The sequence below is a fragment of the Syzygium oleosum genome, unplaced genomic scaffold (genome assembly GCF_021117445.2).
Source record: "Syzygium oleosum isolate NSW1041296 unplaced genomic scaffold, Sole_v2.1 Sole_v2.18, whole genome shotgun sequence".
NCBI classification, from domain to species: Eukaryota; Viridiplantae; Streptophyta; class Magnoliopsida; order Myrtales; family Myrtaceae; genus Syzygium; species Syzygium oleosum.
The window spans coordinates 4,175,368-4,189,811 of NW_026607502.1; the positions used below are offsets into that span (position 1 = coordinate 4,175,368).

Genomic DNA, 14,444 nt, shown 5'->3' on the forward strand with positions numbered 1-14,444 from the left:
CTATGATGAGTGACCTCTTGGGAAGGTGCTCACTGGTGCGCCAAAGGACAAAATCGGGAGACTCGGTAAGGGACGGGCCAAAGTGGATAATACCTTAGTGAGTTATTCTAGGGACGTCACAAAGTTACACTTCGGAAAGGAAAGAACCGTGTTGGGAATTACTACAATTACTTTTCGCAATTCATTTAAGTGGTCTAATGTATTATTTGATTGAAGCATGTGCCATCGGTCTCTAAATCAATTTGTTTAAATCGTTTCTGATATATCTAGCATCGTTTCTAAAGAGAAACAAATATTTGGGTATTTGAATTTCATGTTTCTCATTTTTATGGCAAATGAATAATATATATACACTTCCTTACCAAAAAAAAATAATATATATACACTTTGGATTCAATCAATTTCAGATTTATTAAAATTTTCGTTTCAAACTGTAATGGTTAACGACACTCCACCCAGTGAACATCCTTACATTTGGTGTATCATTAAAAAAAAAGAAATTATCATAATTTATCTGTTTTGAAGAAATAACCTTATATTATAATTGGAAGCACGACCCCAGTTATGTCTCCTAATTTGACAACGATTTGATAGCTATGGTGGATGAGTAACACTCCATGAGAAACAGTGGGATAATTTATCTGGACTTATCCTACTAGATTAAGTAAATCAAGGTAAAAAATGTAGATCCCCTAAAAATATTCATTTTTATAAAAATTTCTCCATTGAGATTGATTATGTAAACAAATACAATGTAACTCATTCAATAACTACATATATTATGTAATATACATATATACAATGCAAAACCAAATCAATTGATTGCCCTTTTTTGAAAGTTTCACAAAAAACCAAACAGTTATAAAAAATGAGCCATCAATAGGTTTTCTTATAGAATGCACCAAACCATAATTTAAAGGCTTAATACCACGAAAAACCCCAAACTGGTACACCTGTAATAAATTTACCCCCAAACTAATTTCTTAACCACCAAAAATCCCAAACTGCTATACATGTGACAAATTTACCCTCTGTTATTTTCTGTTAAATTTTACTGTCAAATTGCTTTGTTAAATGATACGTAGTAGTTAATGGATATACCAGTTTTGGGTTTTATCCTTTGTTTGTCATATGTGTACTAGTTTGTGAATTTTTTTTGTATTAATTTAATTTAATGGAGGGTAAATTTGTCACTAATGTACCAGTTTGGAATTTTTGGTGGTCAAAAAATTAGTTTTAGATAAATTTGTCACAGGTGTACTAATTTGGATTTTTTGTGGTCAAAAACTTAGTTTTTGGTAAATTTGTCGCATATGTACCAGTTTAAGATTTTTCGTGGTATTATCCCTAATTTAAATAGTTAGAGATATCTATCAAGTCATCTTGTACTATCCTCAAATTCTCAATTTGTACTTAAGCCTCTTTTGTACCAAAATATTTAATTTCACTTTCTTTGAGTCACTAAAATATTCATAAATTTGTCTCTTTCCGTACACATTTTAAACCTTTTTCCCCACCACTTTGCGCTCCATTTTTTGAACATGTGAAATTATTCTTATTTGGAGCCTTCCATGGTCCACGGGGGATGGATCCCCCACTCGTCACCGGTCGTGATCTTATCACATGTATTTTGTCGTAATTCTTATTTTAAGCGTCGTAGTTCACACAATAGTTTTAAAAAATTTCCCATCAACGGGTGAGATTTTCTCTCACATAATTCAATTGCCACCATGTCTGTCCGAAGATTAGATTTTTGGGATTTTGGGGAAACTCCTTTCTTTGGGAAATGATGGAGTCCAAGGACCTTTACATAAAGTGCAAAACCTACACAACTTCCCGCACATTCCTACCTTTTTTACCCCAGTGCTTCGGAATATACTTTTGCATGAGGCTAAGGTATGAGAGCACGAGATTGGACCACATTTCCAAAAGGGTCATTGTCATTTCTGGTCTGCCTCATCCATTACTTTATGACAGACTTTCTATATGCTCATTTTGTCTTAATCCTTTGTTGTATCGTGTGTTGGACCTGGTACTTCGTACTCGAGAAGAGAAGTATGCTAAAGCTGTGACTTCACTGGTTACCATCTACACCATATGTTACGTCAAATTCAAGTGAAAAATTCCATCAGTAGTACTGTATCGAGGAGGTGAATCCATGTATATGAAATTGGGATAATTAAATCTTGCGGACTTTACATACCGAATCATGCTATACGCGGAAATAATGATCAATTTGATGCACTTGCTGAAGATTTATCAGAAGAGAGGAATCCGGTGCCTGTGCCGGTGGAAGATTGATCCAACATGAAAGATCTGCCTGTAGAGAAGGGGGGTGATTTCGGGTGAGGAAGGTCCGATTCGCTCCCGAGCATGAGGACGACTGTCGACATAGTAGGCCTGAAATTCGGATCTTCTTGAACGCACAATAGCGATATATGGATCAATCTTAGAGCTTCATTTCTCGGACACGAATCGATCAAGTTTGCATCTATTATCTCTAGCCCTTTCCCTTGGTTCCACAATAGCCATGCCTGTCAAAATCTTATTCTCTTAGTTTCGACTGAGAAAGGAAACAGAAATTTTACACTTTCAATATGGTCTGATAGCAAAAGATAGAAGAAATATGGAGCTCACGTTTGATACTAGGCTCTGACCATGCTCATAGTTGTTAAAAACCGAGCTGCACTTTCGTCCGGCAAGGATTTCAAGCAATAAGACCCCGAAGCTGTAGACATCAGATTTCACTGAAAATAGTCCCTCCATAGCGTATTCTGGCGCCATGTACCCACTGTCAATAATCGAGATTAATAAGGAAGAAAAGATAACATTTTAACCAAGGGAAAGAAAGCAAAATTGAAGGATATATATTAGAAGATTAAATCAGGTTGGTTCATCCTTTTTCTCTGTTCCAATCATGTGAGAAAATAATACGATCCAGGTTTTTCCATAATAATGAACTCATTGGAAATGCAAATGGAGTCACTCACTATGTGCCGACAATCCTGTTAGTGTTAGCTTCGATTTGCTTGCCTCCAAAGATTCTAGCAGTGCCAAAGTCTGATATTTTTGGGTTCATCTCGTCATCCAATAGCACATTGCTCGCTTTCAAATCTCGATGGATGGTCTTGAGTCGAGAATCCTCGTGCAGATACAGAAGGCCCCTTGCTATTCCCTTGATAATGTGCGCACGCTTTGTCCAGTTTAATTCTCTCCTTTTCACCGGATCTGCCTTGGGAAAATCGGAATTTTTTTTTGTATACAGTGAGCAATGCTTCATAGAGAACATAATAGCTAAACAAATGGATAGACAGAGGCAAGAGACTGAACCAAATAGGAAGGTATCGAGACTACGGTTCGCCAGGTATTCGTATACGAGAAGCTTTTCGCCTCCCTCTAAGCAGCAGCCCAGCAGCCTCACTAGATTTCGGTGTTGAAGCTTAACAATGAGCATTACTTCATTCTTGAACTCTTCAATGCCTTGGCTCGATCTCATGGAAAGCCTTTTGACCGCAATTTCTTTCCCATCAAGTAGCTTGCCCTGCATTCAGTACTCATATTCCCCACTAAGGCTGTTAGGGAGAGGAAATTATAGACGATGATGTCACGCAACATGAAAGTAGACCTTAGTATGAATTTCATCAGTCCTTCTTGAATTGTAAGTTTCCTAACCTTGTAGACTGGCCCGAAACCGCCTTCTCCGAGCTTATTAGCATCAGCGAACTTGTTTGTAGCGGATACTATGGTAGGCAGGTCAAAATAGTGCACCTCACCGCTTTCGTTCTGGAATCCATTGTGTGCTCTTCTCTCCTTCGAGCTCGTCCTGTGCCCAGAATCCTCCATGCTTCCTAAAAGTATTTCTTCACTTGTTTCTCCATCTGTGTAATCACTGTGTTAGAATAAGACTAAGCTAGTGTTACCCATTAATGGATTGTCCATTACATGAACCTCCTTGCTGACTCTTTCTACGCCTGGATAAGAAGTAACAAGACACCAGAAGTGTTGCCACTGCTGAAATCAATGACAGAGTGATGGCTATAATCTTCGTCGTGTTTTTTCCTCCCTTTCCTGCTTTCAATTAGCGCGTCAAACAGGGGATCAGAAACAATGCCAACACTAACGGGACTACAGTCCTAATTGTGGATGAATTTGAAAGACAGAAAGTGAGCCTAAAGGAAGTGATTCTCTAGCCCCTATGGTTGGAGTTCAGCACAAACAATTTATAGCAACAAAAGGAATTACTGACGTTGACCCTGTCTAAGGTTTTACATGGGCAAATAACGAACTCCTCCTCTGCCTAGCAAGACATTCCGTAAACTCGTTCGATAGACACAACTAATTCTGCTTTAAACACAGTGACTCTTACATCAGAGCCAATAGTAAGGTAGAGGAAGGGTAAACAAATGTCCATGAATACATAAACTAGACTAATCGTACACTTTCTAAGCATCAAGATTGGTTAATTCTATGACTCATAAATTGTACACCAAATTATCTTATACTTTTCCAGTCCTAGGAACGAGCCTGCTTTACATCGCATATGCATTTCCGAGTACTGACCTTTATCTGGAGATGAAGACGGTGTCGCACTCGGAACCGGTTGAGGTGATGCCGCTTGCTGCTGATAGAAAAGGTAATCCTCATATCGGAGATTACAGCTCGGGCTCAGAATTCGCCAACCCCTTTTCCCTTCACAGCACTGCTTGATATCCTCTGTCAGCTGAGCCAAACAAGCGCTGCACTGAGTACTGTTGATGTCTCTACTACACTGCACAAGTCCATATCTTTGCTGTGAGCCATTGCCTCCGTCGGATTCAAGCACTCCATACATCGTAGTAGTATACGGAACATTAGCCACGAGATTGTATATCAAAGCCAGAGCGTTGACATCAGGTTCATTGGGAGATGTGTTGTTTTGGACATTCCACATGAAGACCCTTGGGTATGTCGCCATTACTCCAAAGAAGTCGGCATCCGAGTAGTGCAGCATGCACTCGTTGTATCATATGATCGCTTCCTGGTTGGACGGGCATCGATTGGGGAGCGTCTGAGTCGCGTTCTCGACACAAGACTGGCAGGAGCTGCCCGGAACATCGCCCCGGCAGAGGAAAAGGCCAAAGATGCCGCTGGAGCCGTTCTTGTAGAAGCTATTGTTGAGGGATGCTTCAAAGGATAAAGAATCTAAAAGTGAGGCAAGATTGGAACTGAAAGTAGAGTTTGTTGTGTCATTGGAGGAGCTTGAACAGACATGGTAATTGTAGGTTGGTTGGCCAGTGATGGGTTTGAATTCGATGAGCACAAACGCGACGACAACAACAAAGGGCATAGATTTCTTCAGCGAAGTCATTTCTTACCACACAGATTCATTGGAAATGATATGCATGAAGATGTGAGGCTTAGAAGCGAAAACAAAAACAAGAAAAATTTGCCCACATCCAAGTTTGATCTCTTCAGAGACTCGTTCTCGTCCAATTCGATAACATCAATCACTTTTCCTGGTGGCGGTAGGTCTTATGTCGATTAGTTTAACGATGTCAAACGAAATCTCTTAGACTGGGTCTACTCAGATAACATATAGAACTTTAGCTGTTTCTACGGCTTACGTAAGCCTCTGTCTCTGGACACTCGTGCTTTTTTGGTTAGAAACTTAGAAAAGGGTTGAAGACTATAAAAAATTGATGTTGGAACGGGTCTAGGCTGAGAAAATAATGTATACATTTAGTTTGTGTAGTGAACAAAATCAATCAGCGCATAAATTATTAGGGAACATGTATTTTAAAATGAGACCTAATGCTAAGATCACAAATTCTAGAAATGTGATTGGTTTATATATAGAACTGTCTATGGTCGGAAAATTCCGACCAGCGAGGTCTTTGTCATTGCCAAAGTCCAATAAATTGATTCTTCCAAGTCTTTGTCGTTGCGTCAATTTTTTGGACTTTGGCGTTTAGGCCCATTATTACAAATTTGAAGGGGTCAATTTGATCTGGAATCTAAAGACTCGGACAAAATTATGCAAGGACAAAGACTTTTTTTTTTTGGTCGAAACAACGACAAAGAATTGGAAGAATACCATCCGCCTGGGTGGCGCTGCTGGAGCGCGCACTCTTCCTCTCGCAAAAGGTTGAGTGTTCGAATCCCGGATGCCGCAGGGTGACTTAACTAGTGCACGTGTGTGGTGGCTAGCACGTGTCGCCCCTAGGGTTTACCTCCCGGCTGTCGACCGTGCGGGGGTTCCCTGGGTCATAAAAAAAAAAATTGAAAGAATCAATTTATTGGACTTTGGCAGAAAACAAAAAAAGTCTTTGTCGTTGCATAATTTTGTCTGAGTCTTTAGATTCCAGATCAAATTGACCTCTTCAAATTTGTAATAATGGGCCTAAATGCAGCCCATGTCTCTTGAAGCCAAGCGCAAGCCGTCATTTCCCCTCCAACAGATGAAGCAGTGAAGCGGTGACAAAAACGAGGAAGAAAAGAGTGAGCTCGTTCGTGGAAGGAGAGGAGGAAATGCAGAAAAGAGGAAATTTTTTTTCACCCGTAGCCAATCCAGACACCCCGACAAGTCAAATTAACTCCGTTTTGTAACGCCTAGAAATACTCATCTAATCGGAGTAATTTTTGAAGTTCGTTCATATATATGGAGTTACATGAATTTTGAACCGTGAGGTTTAATTGAGGAGTCTTCCAGCCGTGGATATATATGGAAATAATTTAGGGCATTGTGGAGCCATAGAGTTGGACAAAAATCGATTCCGAAGTACGGTTTGATCGGAACGAATTTCTGAAGTTTTGCATGTGAGTTACTCGTAACAAACAATACACGTGCGTTAGCTATAAAAGAGTTTCTTCATTAGTGTGTAAAAGTCATTTTATCAACGATTAAATGTAGTTTAGTCAAGTCATTTGTTATAGTAGCATATTATTCGGTTTTTGATCTTGTTTTTCAATTAATTGATAGGAATACGAGTACGTCAGCTTGAGTAACCATCATCGGTTGGTTTTCAGCCTTTCCAAGTGAGAGGTTTCATCTATTCTTCGAATTTACAAACTCAAATTTTGAAAGTGGTAGAGATTTAATTTAGTATGACTTATGAAAGAGCATATTTCTTAAATATATTGGATCGGGCTTTTACTATTTTTTTTTGTCGGTTGGCAAGGCATTTAAAGGCATTATTTGAAATAGTTTGAAATGATCATTTATGAAAGTTTTGATTAAATGCTTTGTAAAAAGAAATTGTCAAAAGTTATGTGTGTTTATTCGTGAAATGCTTTATGAAATCATTTTATTTGTCAAAATCCCATTGTTAATGAGAGATTGTTTCTTAACACGAAGAGTGCTTGGATAACTTGATTGTGGTTGTATATCCTTTATATTCACTTAATTTATAGTGAAATTGTGTATTGCTCTTCCTATTGAGTTGGTCCCACTGACTCAATAGGAAGTTGATTCCAAAAAAAAGTTGGTCCCACCGACCGAACCACGTGAATCAAGTCTATGGTATATTTCCTTGATCTGTTTATTATTGTGGGGAAAAATGTTCAAAAAGTCATAAACGTATTGTACTTTTATCAATTCAGTCTAAATCTTTTAAGTTTGCCAATTCATTCCTAAACATTTTCACTTCTTACCAATTGAGTCCATCCAACCAATTTTGGCCTGTCGGCGTTGACATAGCCGTCGGCCTCCGGCCAATGCTGACGTGGCAATTTTTAAATATTTTTTTTCGAAATTTTTAAATATTTTTTTATTTTTTTTCTTTTCTTTTTTCTTTTGCCCTTCTTCCCTCTTGCTGGTTCAGCGACCGGCCAAAGGCATGGGCTAGCGAGATCGATCTCACTGGCCTCTGGCGAAGCTCGCCCCCGTCGGCCACTAGCGAGGGCGAGCCTCGCCCACCGTTGGCTGGGCCACCTCACCGTCGCTAGGTTTCACCTCGCCTAGTGACAGCGAGGCCGGCCAACACCGGTGCTGGGCAGCCTTGCCTTGGCTAGGCGAGCCTCGACCAGCCATGGCGAGGCCGACCTCGCCGTTGTTGACACCTAAATTTTAGTGACATGTTTAGTCATATACTGCATAAAAAAATTAAGGGTCAATCCCAACTCTTAAATTGCATTCTCATAAGTATTAGACCCACATGCATTTTAATTGAGCGAATGTGAAACAAATTCAATGAAGGAGCGCACGTGCATAATTGAAATAGCAAGAAATCATGAAGGGCCGGGAGGAGTCGTCAGAAATCAGAATATGTTCGGAGCAAGAAAGAACAAAAGAAATATACTCTAGGAATGTCGAGCGATATACTTGCTAAGGCATGTGAATCTCGGGAGAGAGCACATATCCACGGTTGAGTGCAGAGTATATTTAGCCAAATATTTGCATGATTCTGGACAAAAGCTGAATCTTCGGGAGCGAACTAATCAGCCAGCAAATTTCAGCTAGTCTAGAGAAGGAAATCGTGGGGATATTTTCTCATTTGAAGGCGCAGCAAGTGGCGGGTAAAATAAGAAAGAAAGTAAAATTAAAAAAGGAAGTAAGGGACAAACAACTTAATGCTTTGCCGAGAATCATTCAGCTAAATGAAATATGAAAGGAAAATAAGAGGGGATCAATTTGATTGATTATACAAGAAAGGTGGGAATTCTGGCCAGCCATTCTTGCATTGACAGATATTAAAATCTCGGTGACTGAGGAGCCGAATTTCCTATCAATCTTGAGCACTTAAGGATCAAGAGCCATGAATTGTGCATAGAAATCGGGTGAATAAGAAGGCAGGAAATTTGATAAAATGGAAGGAATCAAAGCGTTTGAGGCTGAGTAGCATACATAAAAAGAAAAAATTAAGCTGGCCATGAAATTGTGCGCGAACTTGATCGCGAATCATGGTGATGAGAAGGAAACTCAGAAAGTTGCCCATAGAAAGAGATGCTTGGAGCCATTATAAAAGGTGGGGGAAGAAGAAGATCCAGGGGAGCTAGTAATAGAGAGAGATCAAAATATGTGAGAGACAAAGGAGTTCTTCTCCGTGGCTGTTGTTCTCCCATCTCCCTTTTCTCTATGATTTGCAGCAAATTCCTTTGTTCCAGTGAGCTTCTCATCAGCCCAATTGCGTCACTCTTGCTGCTGCATTGCTGCTGTGTCGCTGCTGTTTGCTGCTGCATCGCTGTTGTTCATCGCTGTTCGCTACTGTCTACTGCTCTTCATTGCTGCGTCGCTGCTGTTTATCGCGGTTCGCTGTTCGTTGTTCACTGCTGCTCGCCGTTGCTGGATAGTTCATTAGGCCACATTAAAGTCTTAGGTTTTAAACTTGTTATTTTTACAAAATAAAAATAAATATATATATAGCTTTCACTATAGAATAAATTCATAGATTTCCTTAGGTCATTCAAACATGTTAATTAACTTAGAATTACATGCATGCATTATCTTAGAGATAAAACTAAGTTTTCTCGAAATTAGGATTTAGATTGAATTTTCACTAATCATGTAAATACAGGATTATGAATCATTTAATTTGTAGACTTTTAGGGTCATTTTGTATTTTGTTAGCTAATAAAGAATAATATCAAAAATTGGAATTAGAGAGTCTCATATAGATTGCATAGTAGCTATTCATCATTTCATGCACAAGATTCTTACATTCTGTCTGCATATTTCTTTGAGTAATAGTTTGCAAAAACCTCGTGGTGATCCAACTCAGATTAAAATTTTAATTATAAAAGCCACGTATTAATTTGGCCGGAATTTCTCACCGTTAGCACTTAAATGATCGTTTTTCCTCCGATTTGGCACTTAAGTGAGCCGACGAAACTTTTGACACTAAAGTGAGCGCCGTACACAAGTTTTGGCACTTCTGCTGTTCTTCTCCCCCTAAAATTGTTTTGACGCTTGGTGGATCATTCATTTTGAATCAAAATTCCCTATGGAGATTAATCAACTCAGGTGATCTCAGCAAAATGAAAGAAAATACGTTAATCATGCCAAGTGAGAAACACTTAGAATGAAGAAAGGCAAGCCACTCCCAAACACATCCTATAAACACTTTGAGAGCTGAGTGAGGAATAGATCGTGTCTTAGGATGATAGATTCATTCGCAAGTAGTACATGGATCAAAGTAAAAAGAGGCATCCCTTTCATCCATCCTACACACTACATGTGATCATAGTTAAGCCCAGTTGAGCCTTTAAATGTGAAGAATTCTCAAAATACCCCTGCCAAGAACCACCCCACAATGAAGGCAAATTTGAAGATTTTGGTTGATACTATTTGGTGAAAAAGATGAGAAAGATTTTTACTTTCACTAGTATCAATCTTTTTACGATAACTTCAGGTGAATTCTTGTCGAAGCTCGAAACATCCCAAAGTGAAGAAGAGCATTTAATTCTCTACCCAAACACTCATACCCTTTGTTCAACCAAGTTGAGCCTGAATGTTCATTTCTAAAGCCCAAGTGGTGATTATCTCCCTACAATGGGGCAAAGCACGTGTTTTGTCAAGACAATTGGTACTCATGAGACAATGTGGAAAGCATCTCGAAAGTCCTAAGAAGAAAAAAAAAATGATGAAAAGAGCAAAAGTCAAATGAAAGCTAGGGGCATTAAAAAGCAGTGTGCCTGGTAAAAGCAAGGCCAGTACCCATTGTAAAAAAAAAAGTGTGTCGGAAGCAAAATGCATGAAAAGAAAATCATTGCAAATGCAAAGTCATTAGAGAAAAGAGCAAAACTCTTGTATTGAATGATTAGCCAATGGACTTTCGAGATAAGCTAGATTTCAAAAGTCAAGTGCTCTCAAAAAGATTGGATGATATGGTAATGATGCCATGATAATCACCAACTTTTAAATTTCATTTGAGAATTTTTTAGCCTTTCGAGACTTTTACCGAACCAACATTACTACCCTTTCCCGAAATCTCTTCTGATTGGGATGATTCAAGTGAAAATAAGGACTTTACAAAGAAGCTACCGCCTGAAGAAGTGGGAACAAAGTTATCTTATCTCATCTTAAGGTTTCTTGACTTGTAAACCTGGCGGTGATGCTGATTGACAATTATTTCGTTTCTTAGCCAATAATGCTTATCCATTGTTGAAACCATGACCAAACCTATATTACGGTCCTTTAAAAGACTTCTTGGATTGGTCAATGTGTACATATTGCGAATGATTCTCAAAACCTTCGACAATGGTCAATTGAGGTATATTGAGTGCTCAGACCATTTCCCACATTAATGGATGGGATCAAACAGCCCTCTTTGAGAGTATGTGAGAAGCCCTTTCAGACTAAAGAGTCCTTGTTTGGCATACTTAATGAACTCTCTTCATGGGTCAAGATCATTTTGACAAAAGACTTTCTCCTAAGGGAATTTGACAATTAATGACATTTCCCAAGCCTGATGGCCAATTTATGATATTGAGTAATGCCAAATGTTTTCTAAACAATTGAAACTAGCTTGAATTGCTCATGTAATCACCACTTTCTTAGTGCTGATATTCTTTTGATATTGTTTTGCATGACATGCACTCAAATGATAATAATTCCGCCTGGTATGCCTTCGCTACCAAGGAGTTTGTTATGACACATTTTGTTAGATTGTGCAATGATCGCTTCAGAAGCTTTCAAATCTACAAGTGCAGTAAGCCTTTTAGCCCAGAACCATTGCCATATGGCAAATGTCCTCAGTGAAGTTGATATACAACAAGCTTCAACAATTGCTTGAAGCGCTTTCTCTACACGGAGCATTACTGTAGCCCGTAATGTCTTTGTTAACCTGTTCATTGTGGACATCCTCCACATTTTGATAGAAATATTGTTACTTTCAGGGTTTTATCCCCTTGCCGTTCATAGGATTTAGTCCCTAGGCAGAATCTTTACCGTTCATAGGGTTTTAATCCCTAGACGGAATCTTTGACGTTCGTAGGGTTTTAGTCCCTGGACTTCCCTTCAGGGTTTTAATCCCTTTACCGTTCATAGGGTTTTAGCCCCTAGGAGAAGTCTTTGACGTTCATAGGGTTTTAGTCTCTAGGATTTTAATCCTTTTACCGTTCATAGGGTTTTAGTCCCTAGGCGAAGCTTTCGACATTCGTAGGGTTCTAGTCCCTAAGCGTCCTTTTAGTTTTATTTCGTAAAAAAAAAGAAAAAAAGAAAAAAATAATAAGAAAGAGAAAATCAAAATTATAAAAATAAACAAATCATCTCTCTCGCCTTAGGCCGCTACACCATCCTATATCCTTCTCGGACAAAATATAGATGCCTTTTTGTCTTCGAATGGAACGTCGTTGAAATTCCCTTCGAAAAGGGGCAACTGTTGACACCTAATTTTGCTATCTCGTTAAATCAATGCTTAAATTGTAAGCGGACCAAATTGAGGTAAAAGAGAGATAATAAGTTAAAAAAATAAAAAATGAAAAGGAGGAGGGGGATCGGTCGGGCCGATTTGGTCCTGCCGATAGGGCCGGCCTCTTTTTTTAAATTATTTTAGCTGTTTAGGCCCAACCCTTTTGTTTATTTTTCTTTCTTCTTGGGTTTGTCCTTTTCCTTCTCTTTTGTCCTGTCGGCCCACTTTTGGCCTCTCTTCCAGCCATTCGGCCCAACCCCTCAGCCATTTCTCCCCTCACGCTCAGCCAGACGGGGACAAACAGGAATGACAAAATGCTCTACACGAGGAAGACGTTAGACGCGATTTCAGAAGAGAAGGAGCATGGCGCAGCGCTGCATCCTGGTAACACAAGAACCTAGGAGATCCTGCAGCCGTTTTAGCAAAAAATGTACCTGATTCAGCCCCAAATAGAAGGACCCGGCTGCTAGCATATGTAGAGGTTGAGAAGGCGCTCTGATCAAAGGCGTCTTTGAGCTGGGAATGGAAAACTAAGGCAGCTGGCGTGGTTGACTAACAAAAGCCGTTTGGAAGGGGACGAGAGAGGGGGAACGGGGGTGAGGATTCTTAAAGAATAGAGAGAGAACAGGGACGGAGAGAGGTGACCGAGAAACGAAAAAAAAAAGGAACAGAGAGCATCGGATAGAGTTTTGGAGAGGAGAAGGAAGAGACTGAGAGAGTTCGGGGGGAAAACTTGAGATCGGAGGGTCCCCATCCGCCTGAAGTAGACCCTGAGGTGCCGCCGACGAGCCTCTGACCAGCCGCGAACAGGTGAGACCCTCGCACTTCCCCTGTTCCTCCCCTGCCTCTCGGGTGCCGGACACATCGAGTCTATTCGGTGGTTGTCTGGCACCACAAAAGGAAGAAAACTTCTTTATCATCCCCAAGATGTGATGCTGAACAGTTTTAAACAAAAAAACAACCACTGAATCCCACTAAAATCGACGTAGAAGCCCATGTTTCTAGGCGCACTCCACCTGCTTGATAAAATGCCCCAATGAGTCTCTTTGAGCTTAGAACCCCGAAATTTGGACTTATTTTTTTGGTCGTTTCTTTGCAAACCGAAACCATTTTATTGCAAAATATGGCTGTTTAAAGCTTCACACTTCATTTTCAAGTCATAAACCACTTCGAATCTCGGCCTAAAACTCTCAATGAACCACGCCCGCCATATGCTCGATGAAATGCCCGAATGAAGCTTCAACTTTTTTCTTGTGAAATCGAGCTCTAAAGCTTTATTGTGTACGTGGTTTGCATTGATGTTCTTACTGAATCTACGTTTGGTTGCCTTTCATGTGTTTTTTTCCGGTATGTTAACGTTGTCCGAGTCGGCCTCGCGTATGCACCGCCTCGACGGAGACGATCTTCCATACCGACGAGGCCCGCGGTTTGAGGCCGCCCCAGTCAGTCCATTCCTCCTCGTTTTAGTATGTGTATGCCGGTTTATTTACTGGTTTATGGTATGGATTCGGAAGGAGAAATATTTGGGGTCTAAAGTACGATAGTCGGAGAGTGCGTCTTTTCGTCGTCGGAGTGGTCCCCGAAGCGTCGGCCGGCGGTGACGATGTAAGGCCAGCGCCGATCGTCGGCGCTGGCGACCTGAGCCGACGGCCGGCGGCGGACATCCCCTGGTGTAATCACGGTAGAGCTGGCTTCGGCGATGAAGAGCTCTCGGTGAAGGAGTTCAGGAAGAAGATCACGTGCATGGCAAAAGGCACGTAGGGGAGGAAGAGTAAAAAGAAAAATTTTTAAAAAGAAGAAGAAAAAGAAACAAAAGAAAAAAGAAAAGAGGGAAAACAGAAAAAAAAAAAATCAGAAAACAAGTGGAAAATGGGGTTCCGGGTCGTAATCCGGGTTAGGTGTCGGGCGGATCAGGTCGGGGGATCCGGTCCGAAATCATTATTTTATTAATTAAAAAATATTAAAAAGTTCAAAAATATTAAAAATTTCAAAAAAATTCGAAAATGTTTAAAAATCCAAAAAGTATTTAAAAACATTAAAAAAATTCAAAAAATATTTAAAAAATTAAAGAAAATTAAAGAAAATTCAGAAAAATTCCAAAAATGCGGGAAAATCGGA

The 14,444-nt window shown here is 39.9% G+C and overlaps 1 pseudogene; it reads right to left on the reverse strand.

The window, feature by feature from the left end:
- Positions 1–2,194: 2,194 nt before the first annotated feature.
- On the reverse strand, positions 2,195–5,639 carry LOC115688936 (cysteine-rich receptor-like protein kinase 10; annotated as a pseudogene).
- Positions 5,640–14,444: the final 8,805 nt, after the last annotated feature.